General features: G+C 46.5%; 2 non-coding genes and 42 pseudogenes across 2 annotated transcripts; all 44 read left to right on the top strand.

The window, feature by feature from the left end:
- The first annotated feature begins 130 nt into the window (after positions 1-130).
- On the top strand, positions 131-249 carry LOC140295134 (5S ribosomal RNA; annotated as a pseudogene).
- Positions 250-518: 269 nt separating this feature from the next.
- Positions 519-637, top strand: LOC140299210 (5S ribosomal RNA; annotated as a pseudogene).
- Positions 638-906: 269 nt separating this feature from the next.
- On the top strand, positions 907-1025 carry LOC140289870 (5S ribosomal RNA; annotated as a pseudogene).
- A 269-nt stretch (positions 1026-1294) lies between these two features.
- Positions 1295-1413, top strand: LOC140290767 (5S ribosomal RNA; annotated as a pseudogene).
- Positions 1414-2070: 657 nt separating this feature from the next.
- Positions 2071-2189, top strand: LOC140297881 (5S ribosomal RNA). The gene has a single exon (XR_011913578.1). It is a non-coding gene; the product is annotated as a 5S ribosomal RNA (ribosomal RNA).
- A 269-nt stretch (positions 2190-2458) lies between these two features.
- On the top strand, positions 2459-2577 carry LOC140289338 (5S ribosomal RNA; annotated as a pseudogene).
- Positions 2578-2846: 269 nt separating this feature from the next.
- Positions 2847-2965, top strand: LOC140304936 (5S ribosomal RNA; annotated as a pseudogene).
- A 269-nt stretch (positions 2966-3234) lies between these two features.
- LOC140292843 (5S ribosomal RNA) lies at positions 3235-3353 on the top strand (annotated as a pseudogene).
- Positions 3354-3622: 269 nt separating this feature from the next.
- Positions 3623-3741, top strand: LOC140268801 (5S ribosomal RNA; annotated as a pseudogene).
- A 141-nt stretch (positions 3742-3882) lies between these two features.
- On the top strand, positions 3883-4001 carry LOC140288966 (5S ribosomal RNA; annotated as a pseudogene).
- A 269-nt stretch (positions 4002-4270) lies between these two features.
- On the top strand, positions 4271-4389 carry LOC140288483 (5S ribosomal RNA; annotated as a pseudogene).
- A 656-nt stretch (positions 4390-5045) lies between these two features.
- On the top strand, positions 5046-5164 carry LOC140300967 (5S ribosomal RNA; annotated as a pseudogene).
- Positions 5165-5433: 269 nt separating this feature from the next.
- On the top strand, positions 5434-5552 carry LOC140299995 (5S ribosomal RNA; annotated as a pseudogene).
- A 272-nt stretch (positions 5553-5824) lies between these two features.
- LOC140294089 (5S ribosomal RNA) lies at positions 5825-5943 on the top strand (annotated as a pseudogene).
- A 562-nt stretch (positions 5944-6505) lies between these two features.
- LOC140291736 (5S ribosomal RNA) lies at positions 6506-6624 on the top strand (annotated as a pseudogene).
- A 272-nt stretch (positions 6625-6896) lies between these two features.
- LOC140297617 (5S ribosomal RNA) lies at positions 6897-7015 on the top strand (annotated as a pseudogene).
- A 269-nt stretch (positions 7016-7284) lies between these two features.
- Positions 7285-7403, top strand: LOC140292672 (5S ribosomal RNA; annotated as a pseudogene).
- Positions 7404-7673: 270 nt separating this feature from the next.
- On the top strand, positions 7674-7792 carry LOC140297106 (5S ribosomal RNA; annotated as a pseudogene).
- A 269-nt stretch (positions 7793-8061) lies between these two features.
- Positions 8062-8180, top strand: LOC140317611 (5S ribosomal RNA; annotated as a pseudogene).
- A 269-nt stretch (positions 8181-8449) lies between these two features.
- Positions 8450-8568, top strand: LOC140301018 (5S ribosomal RNA; annotated as a pseudogene).
- A 269-nt stretch (positions 8569-8837) lies between these two features.
- LOC140292644 (5S ribosomal RNA) lies at positions 8838-8956 on the top strand (annotated as a pseudogene).
- A 266-nt stretch (positions 8957-9222) lies between these two features.
- On the top strand, positions 9223-9341 carry LOC140303018 (5S ribosomal RNA; annotated as a pseudogene).
- Positions 9342-9610: 269 nt separating this feature from the next.
- On the top strand, positions 9611-9729 carry LOC140301654 (5S ribosomal RNA; annotated as a pseudogene).
- A 269-nt stretch (positions 9730-9998) lies between these two features.
- LOC140300965 (5S ribosomal RNA) lies at positions 9999-10117 on the top strand (annotated as a pseudogene).
- A 269-nt stretch (positions 10118-10386) lies between these two features.
- On the top strand, positions 10387-10505 carry LOC140283562 (5S ribosomal RNA; annotated as a pseudogene).
- A 272-nt stretch (positions 10506-10777) lies between these two features.
- Positions 10778-10896, top strand: LOC140294088 (5S ribosomal RNA; annotated as a pseudogene).
- Positions 10897-11458: 562 nt separating this feature from the next.
- On the top strand, positions 11459-11577 carry LOC140280378 (5S ribosomal RNA; annotated as a pseudogene).
- A 272-nt stretch (positions 11578-11849) lies between these two features.
- On the top strand, positions 11850-11968 carry LOC140319693 (5S ribosomal RNA; annotated as a pseudogene).
- A 269-nt stretch (positions 11969-12237) lies between these two features.
- On the top strand, positions 12238-12356 carry LOC140295847 (5S ribosomal RNA; annotated as a pseudogene).
- A 272-nt stretch (positions 12357-12628) lies between these two features.
- Positions 12629-12747, top strand: LOC140317600 (5S ribosomal RNA; annotated as a pseudogene).
- A 269-nt stretch (positions 12748-13016) lies between these two features.
- Positions 13017-13135, top strand: LOC140301017 (5S ribosomal RNA; annotated as a pseudogene).
- A 269-nt stretch (positions 13136-13404) lies between these two features.
- On the top strand, positions 13405-13523 carry LOC140292643 (5S ribosomal RNA; annotated as a pseudogene).
- A 266-nt stretch (positions 13524-13789) lies between these two features.
- Positions 13790-13908, top strand: LOC140303012 (5S ribosomal RNA; annotated as a pseudogene).
- A 269-nt stretch (positions 13909-14177) lies between these two features.
- Positions 14178-14296, top strand: LOC140294221 (5S ribosomal RNA; annotated as a pseudogene).
- Positions 14297-14568: 272 nt separating this feature from the next.
- Positions 14569-14687, top strand: LOC140286188 (5S ribosomal RNA; annotated as a pseudogene).
- Positions 14688-14956: 269 nt separating this feature from the next.
- Positions 14957-15080, top strand: LOC140268376 (5S ribosomal RNA; annotated as a pseudogene).
- A 269-nt stretch (positions 15081-15349) lies between these two features.
- On the top strand, positions 15350-15468 carry LOC140318449 (5S ribosomal RNA; annotated as a pseudogene).
- A 269-nt stretch (positions 15469-15737) lies between these two features.
- LOC140319426 (5S ribosomal RNA) lies at positions 15738-15856 on the top strand (annotated as a pseudogene).
- Positions 15857-16125: 269 nt separating this feature from the next.
- LOC140292792 (5S ribosomal RNA) lies at positions 16126-16244 on the top strand (annotated as a pseudogene).
- Positions 16245-16513: 269 nt separating this feature from the next.
- Positions 16514-16632, top strand: LOC140292858 (5S ribosomal RNA; annotated as a pseudogene).
- Positions 16633-16901: 269 nt separating this feature from the next.
- Positions 16902-17020, top strand: LOC140300891 (5S ribosomal RNA; annotated as a pseudogene).
- Positions 17021-17289: 269 nt separating this feature from the next.
- Positions 17290-17408, top strand: LOC140284656 (5S ribosomal RNA; annotated as a pseudogene).
- Positions 17409-17674: 266 nt separating this feature from the next.
- On the top strand, positions 17675-17793 carry LOC140293775 (5S ribosomal RNA). The gene has a single exon (XR_011912709.1). It is a non-coding gene; the product is annotated as a 5S ribosomal RNA (ribosomal RNA).
- Positions 17794-18062: 269 nt separating this feature from the next.
- On the top strand, positions 18063-18181 carry LOC140291889 (5S ribosomal RNA; annotated as a pseudogene).
- The last annotated feature ends 214 nt before the right edge of the window (positions 18182-18395 follow it).

Genomic DNA, 18395 nt, shown 5'->3' with positions numbered 1-18395 from the left:
GAGAGAATTATCACGTCAGGGAAGAAGATGTGCCCACTACATATCAGCCTTTCTCGGCAATTATCTGGTTACATAGAGGAAGTGTATGATTCCATTGCCTATATAATGCACATTTGTCACGGAGATTGTTACTTATGGCCAAACCACCCTGAATATGTCTGACCTTGTCTGATCTCGGAAGCCAAGGGGGGCTGGGCCTGGTTAGTACTTTGATGGGACACCGCTTGGGAATACCAGGTGCTGTAAGCTTTTTCTCTTCTCTCTACCACCTACATGTCTTTTGTTGCAATGTCTGATCGCCCTGTGACACATGAGGAAGTTGGTCATCTTCAGCTGCTGCTGCTTTGTTAGCAGACACGAAGTGATCTGAGAGTCTCAGTTTCAGCTGCAGAGAATAATAACATCAAGGAAGAAGATGTGCCCACAACAAGTTAGCCTTTCTCTGCAATTATCTGGTTACATAGAGGAACTGTATTATTCCAGTTCCTATATAATGCACATTTTTCACAGACATTGTTACTTACGGCCACACCACCCTGAATATGCCCGACCTCAACTGATCTCGGAACCCAAGCAGGGTTGGGCCTGGTTAGTACTTGAATGGGAGACCCCTTGGGAATGCCAGGTGCTGTAAGCTTTTTCTCTTCTCTCTACCACCTGCATGTATTTTGTTGCAAGGTCTGATCGCCCTCTGACACATGAGGAAGTTGGTCATCTTCAGCTGCTGCTGCTTTGTTGGCAGACACGAAGTGATCTGAGAGTCTCATTTTCAGCTGGAGAGAATAATCACGTCAGGGAAGAAGATGTGCCCACTATTTATCAGCCTTTCTCTGCAATTATCTGGTAATATAGAGGAAACGTATGATTCCAGTACCTATACAATTTACATTTGTCACAGACATTGTTGCTTACGGCCACACCACCCTGAATATGCCCGACCTCGTCTGATCTTGGAAGCCAAGCAGGGTTGTGCCTGGTTAGTACTTGGATGGGAGACTGCTTGGGATTATCAGGTGCTGTAAGCTTTTTCTCTTCTCTCAACCACCTGCATGTCTTTTGTTGCAACGTCTGATCACCCTGTGACACATGAGGAAGTTGGTCATCTTCATTTTCTGCTGCTTTGTTGGCAGACACGAAGTGATCTTAGAGTCTCATTTTCAGCTGGAGAAAATTATCACGTCAGGGAACAAGATGTGCCCACTATATATCAGACTTTTTCGGCAATTATCTTGTTACATAGAGGAACCATATGATTCCATTGCCTATATAATGCACATTTGTCACAGAGATTGTTGCTTACGGCCAAACCACCCTGAATATGCCCAATCTCGTGTGATCTCAGAAGCCAAGGAGGGTTGGGCCTGGTTAGTACTTTGATGAGAGACCGCTTGGGAATACCAGGTGCTGTAAGCTTTTTCTCTTCTCTGGACCACCTGAATGTCTTTTGTTGCAACGTCTGACCACCCTGTGACACATGAGGAAGTTGGTCATCTTCAGCTGCTGCTGCTTTGTTGGCAGACATGAAGTGATCTGAGAGTCTCAGTTTCAGTTGCAGAGAATGATCACATCAGAGAAGATGATTTACCCGCTACACATCAGCCTTTCTCGGCAATTATCTGGTTGCATAGAGGAACCATATGATTCCAGTACCTATATAATGCACATTTGTCAGAGACATTGTTACTTACGGCCACACCACCCTGAATATGCCAGACCTTGACTGATCTCAGAACCCAAGCAGGGTTGTACCTGGTTAGTACTTGGATGGGAGACAGCTTGGGAATACCAGGTGCTGTAAGCTTTTTCTCTTCTCTCTACAACCTGCATGTCTTTTGTTGCAACGTCTGATCACCCTGTGACACATGAGGAAGTTGGTCATCTTCAGCTGCTGCTGCTTTGTTGATAGACACGAGGTGATCTGAGAGTCTCAGTTTCAGCTGAAGAGAATAATCACATCAAGGAGGAAGATGAACCCACTACAAGTCAGCCTTTTTCGGCAATTATCTGGTTACACAGAGGAAGTGTATGATTCCAGTACCTATATAATGCACATTTGTCACCGATATTGTTGCTTACGGCCACACCACCCTGAATAAGCCCGACCTCGTCTGATCTCGGAAGCCAAGCAGGGTTGGGCCTGGTTAGTACTTGAATGGTAGACCGCTTGGGAATACCAGGTGCTGTAAGCTTTTTCTCTTCTCTCGACCACCTGCATGTCTTTTGTTGCAACGTCTGATCACCCTGTGACACATGAGGAAGTTGGTCATCTTCAGCTTCTGCTGCTTTGTTGGCAGACACGAAGTGATCTGAGAGTCTCAGTTTCAGCTGAAGAGAATGATCACATCAGAGAAGATGATATGCCCGCTACACATCAGCCTTTCTGGGCAATTATCTGGTTGCATAGAGGAATTGTATGATTCCAGTACCTATATAATGCACATTTGTCAGAGACATTGTTGCTTACGGCCACACCACCCTGAACATGCCCGACCTCGTCTGATCTCGGAAGCTAAGCAGGTTTGAGCCTGCTTAGTGCTTGGATGGGAGACTGCTTGGGAATACCAGGTGCTGTAAGCTTCTTCTCTTCTCTCTACCACCTGCATGTCTTTTGTTGCAACGTCTGATCACCCTGTGACACATGAGGAAGTTGGTCATCTTCAGCTGCTGCTGCTTTGTTGGCAGACACAAAGTGATCTGAGAGTCTCAGTTTCAGTTGCAGAGAATAATCACGTCAGGGAAGAAGATGTGCCCACTACAAGTCAGCCTTTCTCTGCAATTATCTGGTTACATAGAAGAAGTGTATGATTCCAGTACCTATATAATGCACATTTGTCACAGCTATTGTTGCTTACGGCCGCACCACCCTGAATATGCCTGACCTCGTCTGATCTTGGAAGAAAAGCAGGGTTGGGCCTGGTTAGTACTTGGATGGGAGACCACTTCGGAATACCAGGTGCTGTAAGCTTTTTCTCTTCTCTCTACCACCTGCATGTCTTTTGTTGCAACGTCTGATCACCCTGTGACACATGAGGAAGTTGGTCATCTTCAGCTGCTGCTGCTTTGTTGGCTGACACGAAGTGATCTGAGAGTCTCAGTTTCAGTTGCAGAGAATGATCACATCAGAGAAGATGATATGCCCGCTACACATCAGCCTTTCTCGGCAATTATCTGGTTGCATAGAGGAACCGTATGATTCCAGTACCTATATAATGCACATTTGTCAGAGACATTGTTGCTTACGGCCACACAACCCTGAACATGCCTGACCTCGTCTGATCTCGGAAGCCAAGCACAGTTTGGCCTGGTTTGTACTTGGATGGAAGACCTCTTGGGAATACGAGGTGCTGTAAGCTTTTTCTCTTCTCTGTACCACCTGCATGTCTTTTGTTGCAACGTCTGATCACCTTGTGACACATGAGGAAGTTGGTCATCTTCAGCTTCTGCTGCTTTGTTGGCAGACACAAAGTGATCTGAGAGTCTCAGTTTCAGCTCGAGAGAATAATCACGTCAGGGAAGAAGATGTGCCCACTACTTATCAGCTTTTCTTGGCAATTATCTGGTTACATAGAGGAACTGTATGATTCCAGTACCTATATAATGCACATTTGTCACAGTTTTGCTTGCTTACGGCCACACCACCCTGAACATACCCGACCTCGTCTGATCTCGGAAGCCAAGGAGGGTTGGGCGTGGTTAATACTTGGATGGAAGACCTCTTGGGAATACCAGGTGCTGTAAGCTTTTTCTCTTCTCTCGACCACCTGCATGTCTTTTAGAAGATTTGCCCACTACAAGTCAGCCTTTCTCGGCAATTATCTGGTTACATAGAGGAACCGTATGATTCCAGTACCTATATAATGCACATTTGTCACAGACATAGTTGCTTACGGCCACACCACCCTGAACATGCCCGACCTCGTCTGATCTCGGTAGCCAAGGAGGGTTGGGCCTGGTTAGTACTTAAATGGGAGACCGCTTGGGAATACCAGGAGCTTTAAGCTTTTTGTCTTCTCTCGACCACCTGCATGTCTTTTGTTGCAACGTCTGATCACCCTGTGACACATGAGGAAGTTGGTCATCTTCAGCTGCTGCTGCTTTGTTGGCAGACACGAAGTGATCTGAGAGTCTCAGTTTCAGCTGCAGAGAATAATCACATCAGGGAAGAAGATGTGCCCATAACAAGTCAGACTTTCTCTGCAATTATCTGGTTACATAGAGGAATTGTATGATTCCAGTACCTATATAATGCACATTTGTCACAGAAATTGTTCCTTACGGCCACACCACCCTGAATAAGCCCGACCTCGTCTGATCTCGGAAGCCAAGGAGGGTTGGGCCTGGTTAGTACTTTAATGGGAGACTGCTTGGGAATACCAGGTGCTGTAAGCGTTTTCTCTTCTCTCTACAACCTGCATGTCTTTTGTTGCAACATCTGATCACCCTGTGACACATGAGGAAGTTGGTCATCTTCAGCTGCTGCTGCTTTGTTGGCAGACACAAAGTGATCTGAGAGTCTCAGTTTCAGTTGCAGAGAATGATCACATCAGAGAAGATGATTTGCCCGCTACACATCAGCCTTTCTCGGCAATTATCTGGTTGCATAGAGGAACCGTATGATTCCAGTACCTATATAATGCACATTTGTCAGAGACATTGTTGCTTACGGCCACACCACCCTGAATAAGCCCAACCTCGTCTGATCTCGGACACCAAGAAGGTTGTACCTGGTTAGTACTTGGATGGGAGACAGCTTGGGAATACCAGGTGCTGTAAGCTTTTTCTCTTCTCTCTACCACCTGCATGTCTTTTGTTGCAACGTCTGATCATCCTGTGACACGTGAAGAAGTTGGTCATCTTCAGCTGCTGCTGCTTTGTTGATAGACACGAGGTGATCTGAGAGTCTCAGTTTCAGCTGAAGAGAATAATCACATCAAGGAGGAAGATGAACCCACTACAAGTCAGCGTTTTTCGGCAATTATCTGGTTACACAGAGGAAGTGTATGATTCCAGTACCTATATATTGCACATTTGTCACCGATATTGTTGCTTACGGCCACACCACCCTGAATAAGCCCGACCTCGTCTGATCTCGGAAGCCAAGCAGGGTTGGGCCTGGTTAGTACTTGAATGGTAGACCGCTTGGGAATACCAGGTGCCTTAAGCTTTTTCTCTTCTCTCTACCACCTGCATGTCTTTTGTTGCAACGTCTGATCACCCTGTGACACATGAGGAAGTTGGTCATCTTCAGCTTCTGCTGCTTTGTTGGCAGACACGAAGTGATCTGAGAGTCTCATTTTCAGCTGAAGAGAATGATCACATCAGAGAAGATGATATGCCCGCTACACATCAGCCTTTCTCGGCAATTATCTGGTTGCATAGAGGAACCGTCTGATTCCACTACCTATATAATGCACATTTGTCAGAGACATTGTTGCTTACGGCCACACCACCCTGAACATGCCCGACCTCGTCTGATCTCGGAAGCCAAGCAGGGTTGAGCCTGCTTAGTACTTGGATGGGAGACTGCTTGGGAATACCAGGTGCTGTAAGCTTCTTCTCTCCTCTCTACCACCTGCATGTCTTTTGTTGCAACGTCTGATCACCCTGTGACACATGAGGAAGTTGGTCATCTTCAGCAGCTGCTGCTTCTTTGTTGGCAGACACGAAGTGATCTGAGAGTCTCAGTTTCAGCTGCAGAGAATAATCACATCAGGGAAGAAGATGTGCCCACTACAAGTCAGCCTTTCTCTGCAATTATCTGGTTACATAGAAGAAGTGTATGATTCCAGTACCTATATAATGCACATTTGTCACAGCTATTGTTGCTTACGGCCGCACCACCCTGAATATGCCCGACCTCGTCTGATCTTGGAAGCCAAGGAGGGTTGGGCGTGGTTAGTACTTGGATGGAAGACCTCTTGGGAATACCAGGTACTGTAAGCGTTTTCTCTTCTCTCTACCACCTGCATGTCTTTTGTTGCAACGCCTGATCACCCTGTGACACATGAGGAAGTTGGTCATCTTCAGCTGCTGCTTCTTTGTTGGCAGACACGAAGTGATCTGAGAGTCTCAATTTCAGCTGCAGAGAATAATCACATCAGGGAAGAAGATGTGCCCACTACAAGTCAGCCTTTCTCGGCAATTATCTGGTTGCATAGAGGAACCGTATGATTCCAGTACCTATATAATGCACATTTGTCAGAGACATTGTTGCTTACGGCCACACAACCCTGAACATGCCCGACCTCGTCTGATCTCGGAAGCCAAGCACAGTTGGGCCTGGTTTGTACTTGGATGGAAGACCTCTTGGTCATCTTCAGCTACTGCTGCTTTGTTGGCAGACACGAAGTGATCTGAGAGTCTCAGTTTCAGTTGCAGAGAATGATCACATGAGGGAAGAAGATTTGCCCACTACAAGTCTGCCTTTCTCGGCAATTATCTGGTTACATAGAGGAACCGTATGATTCCAGTACCTATATAATGCACATTTGTCACAGACATTGTTGCTTACGGCCACACCACCCTGAACATCCCCGACCTCGTCTGATCTCGGTAGCCAAGGACGGTTGGGCCTGGTTAGTACTTAAATGGAAGACCGCTTGGGAATACCAGGAGCTGTAAGCTTTTTGTCTTCTCTCGACCACCTGCATGTCTTTTGTTGCAACGTCTGATCACCCTGTGACACATGAGGAAGTTGGTCATCTTCAGCTGCTGCTGCTTCTTTGTTGGCAGACACGAAGTGATCTGAGAGTCTCAATTTCAGCTGCAGAGAATAATCACATCAGGGAAGAAGATGTGCCCACTACAAGTCAGCCTTTCTCGGCAATTATCTGGTTACATAGAGGAAGTGTATGATTCCAGTACCTATATAATGCACATTTGTCACAGATATTGTTGCTTACGGCCACACCACCCTGAATAAGCCCGACCTCGTCTGATCTTGGAAGTCAAGCAGGTTTGGGCCTGGTTAGTACTTGGATGGGAGACTGCTTGGGAATACCAGGTGCTGTAAGCTTTTTCTCTTCTCTCTACCACCTGCATGTCTTTTGTTGCAACGTCTGATCACCCTTTGACACATGAGGAAGTTGGTCATCTTCAGCTGCTGCTGCTTTGTTGGCAGACACAAAGTGATCTGAGAGTCTCATTTTCAGCTGGAGAGAATTATCACGTCAGGGAAGAAGATGTGCCCACTACATATCAGCCTTTCTCGGCAATTATCTGGTTACATAGAGGAAGTGTATGATTCCATTGCCTATATAATGCACATTTGTCACGGAGATTGTTACTTACGGCCGCACCACCCTGAATATGCCCGACCTCGTCTGATCTTGGAAGCCAAGGAGGGTTGGGCGTGGTTAGTACTTGGATGGAAGACCTCTTGGGAATACCAGGTGCTGTAAGCTTTTTCTCTTCTCTCTACCACCTGCATGTCTTTTGTTGCAACGTCTGATCACCCTTTGACACATGAGGAAGTTGGTCATCTTCAGCTGCTGCTGCTTTGTTGGCAGACACAAAGTGATCTGAGAGTCTCAATTTTCAGCTGGAGAGAATTATGACGTCAGGTAAGAAGATGTGCCCACTACATATCAGCCTTTCTCGGCAATTATCTGGTTACATAGAGGAAGTGTATGATTCCATTGCCTATATAATGCACATTTGTCACGGAGATTGTTACTTACGGCCAAACCACCCTGAATATGTCTGACCTTGTCTGATCTTGGAACCCAAGCAGGGTTGGACCTGGTTAGTACTTGAATGGGAGACCCCTTGGGAATGCCAGGTGCTTTAAGCTTTTTCTCTTCTCTCTACCACCTGCATGTATTTTGTTGCAAGGTCTGATCGCCCTGTGACACATGAGGAAGTTGGTCATCTTCAGCTGCTGCTGCTTTGTTGGCAGACACGAAGTGATCTGAGAGTCTCAGTTTCAGCTGCAGAGAATAATCACATCAGGGAAGAAGATGTGCCCACTACAAGTTAGCCTTTCTCTGCAATTATCTGGTTACATAGAGGAAGTGTATGGTTCCAGTACTTATATAATGCACATTTGTCACAGATATTGTTGCTTACGGCCACACCACCCTGAATAAACCAGACCTCGTCTGATCTTGGAAGCAAAGCAGGGTTGGGCCTGTTTAGTACTTGGATGGGAGACCACTTGGGAATACCAAGTGCTGTAAGCTTTTTCTCTTCTCTCAACCACCTGCATGTCTTTTGTTGCAACGTCTGATCACCCTGTGACACATGAGGAAGGTGGTCATCTTCAGCTGCTGCTGCTTTGTTGGCAGACACGAAGTGATCTGAGAGTCTCATTTTCAGTTGGAGAGAATTATCACGTCAGGGAAGAAGATGTACCCAATACATATCAGCCTTTCTCGGCAATTATCTGGTTACATAGAGGAACCATATGATTCCAGTGCCTATATAATGCACATTTGTCAGATATGTTGTTGCTTACGGCCACACCACCCTGAACATGCCCGACCTCGTCTGATCTCAGAAGCCAAGCAGGGTTGGTCCTGGTTAGTACTTGGATGGGAGACTGCTTGGGAATACCAGGTGCTGTAAGCTTCTTCTCTTCTCTCTACCACCTGCATGTCTTTTGTTGCAACGTCTGATCACCCTGTGACACATGAGGAAGGTGGTCATCTTCAGCTGCTGCTGCTTTGTTGGCAGACACGAAGTGATCTGAGAGTCTCAGTTTAAGTTGCAGAGAATGACCACATCAGAGAAGATGATATGCCCGCTACACATCAGCCTTTCTCGGCAATTATCTGATTGCATAGAGGAACCGTATGATTCCAGTACCTATATAATGCACATTTGTCAGAGACATTGTTGCTTACGGCCTCACCACCCTGAACATGCCTGACCTCGTCTGATCTTGCAAGCCAAGCAGGGTTGGGCCTGGTTAGTACTTCAATGGGAGACTGCTTGGGAATACCAGGTGCTGTAAGCGTTTTCTCTTCTCTCTACAACCTGCATGTCTTTTGTTGCAACGTCTGATCACCCTGTGACACATGAGGAAGTTGGTCATCTTCAGCTGCTGCTGCTTTGTTGGAAGACACGAAGTGATCTGAGAGTCTCAGTTTCAGCTGAAGAGAATAATCACGTCAGGGAAGATGTTTCCACTACTTATCAGCCTTTCTTGGCAATTATCTGGTTGCATAGAGGAACCGTATGATTCCAGTACCTATACAGTTTATATTTGTCACAGACATTGTTGCTTACGGCCACACCACCCTGAATATGCCCGACCTCGTCTGATCTCGGAAGCCAAGGAGGGTTGGGCCTGGTTAGTACTTCAATGGGAGACTGCTTGGGAATACCAGGTGCTGTAAGCGTTTTCTCTTCTCTCTACAACCTGCATGTCTTTTGTTGCAACGTCTGATCACCCTGTGACACATGAGGAAGTTGGTCATCTTCAGCTGCTGCTGCTTTGTTGGAAGACACGAAGTGATCTGAGAGTCTCAATTTCAGCTGCAGAGAATAATCACGTCAGGGAAGAAGATGTGCCCACTACAAGTCAGCCTTTCTCGGCAATTATCTGGTTACATAGAGGAAGTGTATGATTCCAGTACCTATATAATGCACATTTGTCACAGATATTGTTGCTTACGGCCACACCACCCTGAATAAGCCCGACCTCGTCTGATCTTGGAAGTCAAGCAGGTTTGGGCCTGGTTAGTACTTGGATGGGAGACTGTCTGGGAATACCAGGTGCTGTAAGCTTTTTCTCTTCTCTCTACCACCTGCATGTCTTTTGTTGCAACGTCTGATCACCCTTTGACACATGAGGAAGTTGGTCATCTTCAGCTGCTGCTGCTTTGTTGGCAGACACAAAGTGATCTGAGAGTCTAATTTTCAGCTGGAGAGAATTATCACGTCAGGGAAGAAGATGTGCCCACTACATATCAGCCTTTCTCGGCAATTATCTGGTTACATAGAGGAAGTGTATGATTCCAGTACCTATATATTGCACATTTGTCACCGATATTGTTGCTTACGGCCACACCACCCTGAATAAGCCCGACCTCGTCTGATCTCGGAAGCCAAGCAGGGTTGGGCCTGGTTAGTACTTGAATGGTAGACCGCTTGGGAATACCAGGTGCCTTAAGCTTTTTCTCTTCTCTCTACCACCTGCATGTCTTTTGTTGCAACGTCTGATCACCCTGTGACACATGAGGAAGTTGGTCATCTTCAGCTTCTGCTGCTTTGTTGGCAGACACGAAGTGATCTGAGAGTCTCAGTTTCAGCTGAAGAGAATGATCACATCAGAGAAGATGATATGCCCGCTACACATCAGCCTTTCTCGGCAATTATCTGGTTGCATAGAGGAACCGTATGATTCCACTACCTATATAATGCACATTTGTCAGAAACATTGTTGCTTACGGCCACACCACCCTGAACATGCCCAACCTCGTCTGATCTCGGAAGCCAAGCAGGGTTGAGCCTGCTTAGTACTTGGATGGGAGACTGCTTGGGAATACCAGGTGCTGTAAGCTTCTTCTCTTCTCTCTACCACCTGCATGTCTTTTGTTGCAACGTCTGATCATCCTGTGACACATGAGGAAGTTGGTCATCTTCAGCAGCTGCTGCTTCTTTGTTGGCAGACACGAAGTGATCTGAGAGTCTCAGTTTCAGCTGCAGAGAATAATCACATCAGGGAAGAAGATGTGCCCACTACAAGTCAGCCTTTCTCTGCAATTATCTGGTTACATAGAAGAAGTGTATGATTCCAGTACCTATATAATGCACATTTGTCACAGCTTTTGTTGCTTACGGCCGCACCACCCTGAATATGCCCGACCTCGTCTGATCTTGGAAGCCAAGGAGGGTTGGGCGTGGTTAGTACTTGGATGGAAGACCTCTTGGGAATACCAGGTACTGTAAGCGTTTTCTCTTCTCTCTACCACCTGCATGTCTTTTGTTGCAACGCCTGATCACCCTGTGACACATGAGGAAGTTGGTCATCTTCAGCTGCTGCTTCTTTGTTGGCAGACACGAAGTGATCTGAGAGTCTCAATTTCAGCTGCAGAGAATGATCACATCAGAGAAGAAGATGTGCCCACTACAAGTCAGCCTTTCTCGGCAATTATCTGGTTGCATAGAGGAACTGTATGATTTCAGTACCTATATAATGCACATTTGTCAGAGACATTGTTGCTTACGGCCACACAACCCTGAACATGCCCGACCTCGTCTGATCTCGGAAGCCAAGCACAGTACGGCCTGGTTTGTACTTGGATGGAAGACCTCTTGGTCATCTTCAGCTACTGCTGCTTTGTTGGCAGACACGAAGTGATCTGAGAGTCTCAGTTTCAGTTGCAGAGAATGATCACATGAGGGAAGAAGATTTGCCCACTACAAGTCTGCCTTTCTCGGCAATTATCTGGTTACATAGAGGAACCGTATGATTCCAGTACCTATATAATGCACATTTGTCACAGACATTGTTGCTTACGGCCACACCACCCTGAACATGCCCGACCTCGTCTGATCTCGGTAGCCAAGGACGGTTGGGCCTGGTTAGTACTTAAATGGGAGACCGCTTGGGAATACCAGGAGCTGTAAGCTTTTTGTCTTCTCTCGACCACCTGCATGTCTTTTGTTGCAACGTCTGATCACCCTGTGACACATGAGGAAGTTGGTCATCTTCAGCTGCTGCTGCTTCTTTGTTGGCAGACACGAAGTGATCTGAGAGTCTCAATTTCAGCTGCAGAGAATAATCACATCAGGGAAGAAGATGTGCCCACTACAAGTCAGCCTTTCTCGGCAATTATCTGGTTACATAGAGGAAGTGTATGATTCCAGTACCTATATAATGCACATTTGTCACAGTTATGGTTGCTTACGGCCACACCACCCTGAACATACCCGACCTCGTCTGATCTCGGAAGCCAAGGAGGGTTGGGCGTGCTTAGTACTTGGATGGAAGACCTCTTGGGAATACCAGGTGCTGTAAGCTTTTTCTCTTCTCTCGACCACCTGCATGTCTTTTGTTGCAATGTCTGATCACCCTGTGACACATGAGGAAGGTGGTCATCTTCAGCTGCTGCTGCTTTGTTGGCAGACACAAAGTGATCTGAGAGTCTCAGTTTCAGTTGCAGAGAATGATCACATCAGAGAAGATGATATGCCCGCTACACATCAGCCTTTCTCGGCAATTATCTGGTTGCATAGAGGAACCGTATGATTCCAGTACCTATATAATGCACATTTGTCAGAGACATTGTTGCTTACGGCCACACCACCCTGAACATGCCCGACCTTGTCTGATCTCGGAATTATAGCACGGTTGGTCCTGGTTAGTACTTGGATGGGAGTCCGCTTGGGAATACCAGTTGCTGTAAGCTTCTTCTCTTCTCTCTACCACCTGCATGTCTTTTGTTGCAACGTCTGATCATCCTGTGACACATGAGGAAGTTGGTCATCTTCAGCAGCTGCTGCTGCTTTGTTGGCAGACACGAAGTGATCTGAGAGTCTCAGTTTCAGCTGCAGAGAATAATCACATCAGGGAAGAAGATGTGCCCACTACAAGTTAGCCTTTCTCTGCAATTATCTGGTTACATAGAGGAAGTGTATGGTTCCAGTACTTATATAATGCACATTTGTCACAGATATTGTTGCTTACGGCCACACCACCCTGAATAAACCAGACCTCGTCTGATCTTGGAAGCAAAGCAGGGTTGGGCCTGTTTAGTACTTGGATGGGAGACCACTTGGGAATACCAAGTGCTGTAAGCTTTTTCTCTTCTCTCAACCACCTGCATGTCTTTTGTTGCAACGTCTGATCACCCTGTGACACATGAGGAAGGTGGTCATCTTCAGCTGCTGCTGCTTTGTTGGCAGACACGAAGTGATCTGAGAGTCTCATTTTCAGTTGGAGAGAATTATCACGTCAGGGAAGAAGATGTACCCAATACATATCAGCCTTTCTCGGCAATTATCTGGTTACATAGAGGAACCATATGATTCCAGTGCCTATATAATGCACATTTGTCAGATATGTTGTTGCTTACGGCCACACCACCCTGAACATGCCCGACCTCGTCTGATCTCAGAAGCCAAGCAGGGTTGGTCCTGGTTAGTACTTGGATGGGAGACTGCTTGGGAATACCAGGTGCTGTAAGCTTCTTCTCTTCTCTCTACCACCTGCATGTCTTTTGTTGCAACGTCTGATCACCCTGTGACACATGAGGAAGGTGGTCATCTTCAGCTGCTGCTGCTTTGTTGGCAGACACGAAGTGATCTGAGAGTCTCAGTTTAAGTTGCAGAGAATGACCACATCAGAGAAGATGATATGCCCGCTACACATCAGCCTTTCTCGGCAATTATCTGATTGCATAGAGGAACCGTATGATTCCAGTACCTATATAATGCACATTTGTCAGAGACATTGTTGCTTACGGCCTCACCACCCTGAACATGCCTGACCTCGTCTGATCTTGCAAGCCAAGCAGGGTTGGGCCTGGTTAGTACTTCAATGGGAGACTGCTTGGGAATACCAGGTGCTGTAAGCGTTTTCTCTTCTCTCTACAACCTGCATGTCTTTTGTTGCAACGTCTGATCACCCTGTGACACATGAGGAAGTTGGTCATCTTCAGCTGCTGCTGCTTTGTTGGAAGACACGAAGTGATCTGAGAGTCTCAGTTTCAGCTGAAGAGAATAATCACGTCAGGGAAGATGTTTCCACTACTTATCAGCCTTTCTTGGCAATTATCTGGTTGCATAGAGGAACCGTATGATTCCAGTACCTATACAGTTTATATTTGTCACAGACATTGTTGCTTACGGCCACACCACCCTGAATATGCCCGACCTCGTCTGATCTCGGAAGCCAAGGAGGGTTGGGCCTGGTTAGTACTTCAATGGGAGACTGCTTGGGAATACCAGGTGCTGTAAGCGTTTTCTCTTCTCTCTACAACCTGCATGTCTTTTGTTGCAACGTCTGATCACCCTGTGACACATGAGGAAGTTGGTCATCTTCAGCTGCTGCTGCTTTGTTGGAAGACACGAAGTGATCTGAGAGTCTCAGTTTCAGCTGAAGAGAATAATCACGTCAGGGAAGAAGATGTGCCCACTACACATCAGCCTTTCTCAGCAATTATCTGGTTACATAGAGGAACCGTATGATTCCTGTACTTATATAATGCACATTTGTCACAGACATTGTTGCTTACGGCCACACCACCCTCAATATGCCTGACCTCGTCTGATCTCGGAAGCCAAGCAGGGCTGGGCCTGGTTAGTACTTGGGTGGGAGACCGCTTGAAAATACCATTTGCTGTAAGCTTTTTCTCTTCTCTCTACAACCTGCATGTCTTTTGTTGCAACGTCTGATCACCCTGTGACACATGAGGAAGTTGGTCATCTTCAGCTGCTGCTGCTGCTTTGTTGGCAGACATGAAGTGATCTGAGAGTCTCAGTTTCAGCTCCAGAGAATAATCACATCAAGGAGGAAGATGTGCCCACTAAGAGTCAGCCTTTCTCGGCAATTATCTGGTTACATAGAGGAAGTGTATGATTCCAGTACCTATATAATACACATTTGTACCAGATATTGTTGCTTACCGCCACACCACCCTGAATAAGCTCGACCTCGTCTGATCTCGGAAGCCAAGCAGGGTTGGGCCTGGTTAGTTCTTGAATGGGAGACCGCTTGCGAATACCAGGTGCTGTAAGCTTTTTCTCTTCTCTCTACCACCTGCATGTCTTTTGTTGCAACGTCTGATCACCCTGTGACACATGAGGAAGTTGGTCATCTTCAGCTTCTGCTGCTTTGTTGGCAGACACAAAGTGATCTGAGAGTCTCAGTTTCAGCTGAAGAGAATGATCACATCAAGAAGGAAGATGTGCCCACTAAGAGTCAGCCTTTCTCGGCAATTATCTGGTTACATAGAGGAAGTGTATGATTCCAGTACCTATATAATACACATTTGTCACAGAGATTGTCGCTTACGGCCACACCACCCTGAATATAATATGCCCGACCTCGTCTGATCTCGGAAGCCAAGCAGGGTTGTGCCTGGTTAGTACTTGGGTGGGAGACTGCTTGGGAATACCAGGTGCTGTAAGCTTTTTCTCTTCTCTCTACCACCTGCATGTCTTTTGTTGTAACATCTGATCACCCTGTGACACATGAGGAAGTTGGTCATCTTCAGCTGCTGCTGCTTTGTTGGCAGACACAAAGTGATCTGAGAGTCTCAGTTTCAGCTGCAGAGAATAATCACATCAGGGAAGAAGATATGCCCACTACACATCAGCCTTTCTCGGCAATTATCTGGTTACATAGAGGAACTGTATGATTCCAGTACCTATATAATGCACATTTGTCAAAGACTTTGTTGCTTACGGCCACACCACCCTGAACATATCCGACCTTGTCCGATCTCGGAAGCCAAGCACGGTTGGGCCTGGTTAGTACTTGGATGGGAGACTGCTTTGGAATACCAGGTGCTGTAAGCTTTTTCTCTTCTCTCGACCACCTGCATGTCTTTTGTTGCAAAGTCTGATCACCCTGTGACACATGAGGAAGTTGGTCATCTTCAGCTGCTGCTGCTTTGTTGGCAGACACGAAGTGATCTGAGAGTCTCAGTTTCAGCTGCAGAGAATTATCACATCAGGGAAGAAGATGTGCCCACTACAAGTCAGCCTTTCTCTGCAATTATCTGGTTACATAAATGAACTGTATGATTCCAGTACCTATATAATGCACATTTGTCACAGTTATGGTTACTTACGGCCACACCACCCTGAATATGCCCGACCTCATCTGATCTCGGAAGCCAAGCAGGTTTGGACCTGGTTAGTACTTGGATGGTAGACTGTCTGGGAATACCAGGTGCTGTAAGCTTTTTCTCTTCTCTCTACCACCTGCATGTCTTTTGTTGAAACGTCTGATCACCCTGTGACACATGAGGAAGTTGGTCATCTTCAGCTGCTGCTGCTTTGTTGGCAGACACAAAGTGATCTGAGAGTCTCAGTTTCAGCTGCAGAGAATAATCACATCAGGGAAGAAGATGTGCCCACTACAAGTTAGCCTTTCTCGGCAATTATCTGGTTACATAGAGGAACTGTATTATTCCAGTACCTATATAATGCACATTTGTCACAGACATTGTTGCTTACGGACACACCACCCTGAACATGCCCGACCTCGTCTGATCTTGGAAGCCAAGCAGGGTTGGGCCTTGTTAGTACTTGAATGGGAGACAGCTTGGGAATACCAGGTGCTGTAAGCTTTTTCTCTTCTCTCAACCACCTGCATGTCTTTTGTTGCAACGTCTGATCACCCTGTGACACATGAGGAAGTTGGTCATCTTCAGCTGCTGCTGCTTTGTTGGCAGACATGAAGTGATCTGAGAGTCTCAGTTTCAGTTGCAGAGAATGATCAAATCAGAGAAGATGATTTACCCGCTACACATCAGCCTTTCTCGGCAATTATCTGGTTGCATAGAGGAACCGTATGATTCCAGTACCTATATAATGCACATTTGTCAGAGACATTGCTGCTTACGGCCACACCACCCGGAACATGCCTGACCTCGTCTGATCTCGGAAGCCAAGCAGGGTTGGGCCTGGTTAGTACTTGGATGGGAGACCACTTGGGAATACCAAGTGCTCTAAATTTTTTCTCTTCTCTCTACCACCTGCATGTCTTTTGTTGCAACGTCTGATCACCCTGTGACACATGAGGAAGTTGGTCATCTTCAGCTGCTGCTGCTTTGTTGGCAGACATGAAGTGATCTGAGAGTCTCAGTTTCAGTTGCAGAGAATGATCACATCAGAGAAGATGATTTACCCGCTACACATCAGCCTTTCTCGGCAATTATCTGGTTGCATAGAGGAACCGTATGATTTCAGTACCTATATAATGCACATTTGTCAGAGACATTGCTGCTTACGGCCACACCACCCGGAACATGCCTGACCTCGTCTGATCTCGGAAGCCAAGCAGGGTTGGGCCTGGTTAGTACTTGGATGGGAGACCACTTGGGAATACCAGGTGCTGTAAATTTTTTCTCTTCTCTCTACCACCTGCTTGTCTTTTGTTGCAACGTCTGATCACCCTGTGACACATGAGGAAGTTGGTCATCTTCAGCTGCTGCTGCTTTGTTGGCAGACATGAAGTGATCTGAGAGTCTCAGTTTCAGTTGCAGAGAATGATCACATCAGAGAAGATGATTTACCCGCTACACATCAGCCTTTCTCGGCAATTATCTGGTTACATAGAGGAACCGTATGATTCCAGTACCTATATAATGCACATTTGTCAGAGACATTGCTGCTTACGGCCACACCACCCGGAACATGCCTGACCTCGTCTGATCTCAGAACCCAAGCAGGTTTGGGCCTGGTTAGTACTTGGATGGGAGACCACTTGGGAATACCAGGTGCTGTAAATTTTTTCTCTTCTCTCTACCACCTGCATGTCTTTTGTTGCAATGTCTGATCGCCCTGTGACACATGAGGAAGTTGGTCATCTTCAGCTGCTGCTGCTTTGTTGGCAGACACGAAGTGATATGAGAGTCTCAGTTTCAGTTGGAGAGAATAATCACGTCAGGGAAGATGTTTCCACTACTTATCAGCCTTTCTTGGCAATTATCTGGTTGCATTGAGGAACCGTATGATTCCAGTACCTATACAGTTTATATTTGTCACAGACATTGTTGCTTACGGCCACACCACCCTGAATATGCCCGACCTCGTCTGATCTTGGAAGCCAAGCAGGGTTGGGCCTGGTTAGTACTTGAATGGGAGACCGCTTGGGAATACCAGGTGCTGTAAGCTTTTTCTCTTCTCTCAACCACCTGCATGTCTTTTGTTGCAACGTCTGATCACCCTGTGACACATGAGGAAGTTGGTCATCTTCAGCTGCTGCTGCTTTGTTGGCAGACACGAAGTGATCTTAGAGTCTCATTTTCAGCTGGAGAAAATTATCACGTCAGGGAACAAGATGTGCCCACTACATATCAGCCTTTCTCGGCAATTATCTTGTTACATAGAGGAACCATATGATTCCATTGCCTATATAATGCACATTTGTCACAGAGATTGTTGCTTACGGCCAAACCACCCTGAATATGTCTGACCTCGTCTGCTCACAGAAGCCAAGGAGGGTTGGGCCTGGTTAGTACTTGGATGAGAGACCGCTTGGGAATACCAGGTGCTGTAAGCTTTTTCTCTTCTCTCTACCACCTGCATGTCTTTTGTTGCAACGTCTGATCACCCTGTGACACATGAGGAAGTTGGTCATCTTCAGCTGCTGCTGCTTTGTTGGCAGACAGGAAGTGATCTTAGAGTCTCATTTTCAGCTGGAGAAAATTATCACGTCAGGGAACAAGATGTGCCCACTACATATCAGCCTTTTTCGGCAATTATCTTGTTACATA

Source organism: Leuresthes tenuis, unplaced genomic scaffold (assembly GCF_036924035.1).
Source record: "Leuresthes tenuis unplaced genomic scaffold, fLeuTen1.0.hap1 SCAF_1, whole genome shotgun sequence".
NCBI classification, from domain to species: Eukaryota; Metazoa; Chordata; class Actinopteri; order Atheriniformes; family Atherinopsidae; genus Leuresthes; species Leuresthes tenuis.
The sequence above is the reverse complement of the archived record's forward strand: the minus strand, read 5'-3'. Positions and strand labels throughout refer to the sequence as shown.